We start from the raw sequence: 790 nt of genomic DNA, 5'->3' as shown, positions 1-790 counted from the left end.
CAAAGCCCAGCCTGGCAAAGCTTCCCGGCTCCGGCCATCCGAGCCTCTGCTGCTTTTCATGCTGCCAGTCCAGGGTGCTGCGACTCTGAGCGAGCCGCGGCAGCCCCGGCACACCCCCTCCAGCTCTGCCCACACACCTAAGGCTGGATCTAACGGTCAGAACCGGCGAGCCCCGCTTATCTTGACCTCTCGGAGGAACAACAGAGCTTCGTTTTCAAGGCAATCCCTTCTTGTCCCTACTGTCCAACCAACCTCACGCTCATCTGCTCACCCCACCATCAAAGTAAAAGCAGTTAAACACGGGGAACACATCCCGGGTCAGAGGGAACGCGTGAGTCATTCCCCTGGAATGCAGCAGACTCAGCATCACTCGTTAGACATTAAAAAAAAAAGGTAAAAAAAAAAGGTTTTTTAAAAAAAAAAAAAAAAAAAAAAAAAAAAAAAAAAAAAAAAAAAAAAAAAAAAAAAAAAAAAAAAAAAAAAAAAAAAAAAAAAAAAAAAAAAAAAAAAAAAAGTTCTATTTAAATCACAGATCAATCCCCCGTCCTCACCCCTCCCCTCCTTCATCCACCCTGCCAGGCTTTAAACACTCGCTATATTAAGGATACCGCAGGAGCAGGGGGCGAGAGGCAGGCATAAATATTTGGTTTCGAGGGGCCCGCAGCCCCGGTCTCCGAAACCGAGGTGGATAAAGGCGGTTTATGTAAAACGCGTGGGGAAGCGTGGACGTCCAAGCCAAGGCGACACCGGGGGTCACCGCTCTGGTGATGGGGTACGGACGCCGAGCCCG

The sequence above is a fragment of the Pygoscelis adeliae genome, unplaced genomic scaffold, assembly GCF_000699105.1.
Source record: "Pygoscelis adeliae isolate BGI_AS28 unplaced genomic scaffold, ASM69910v1 Scaffold950, whole genome shotgun sequence".
Lineage (NCBI taxonomy): Eukaryota > Metazoa > Chordata > Aves > Sphenisciformes > Spheniscidae > Pygoscelis > Pygoscelis adeliae.
The sequence above is the reverse complement of the archived record's forward strand: the minus strand, read 5'-3'. Positions refer to the sequence as shown.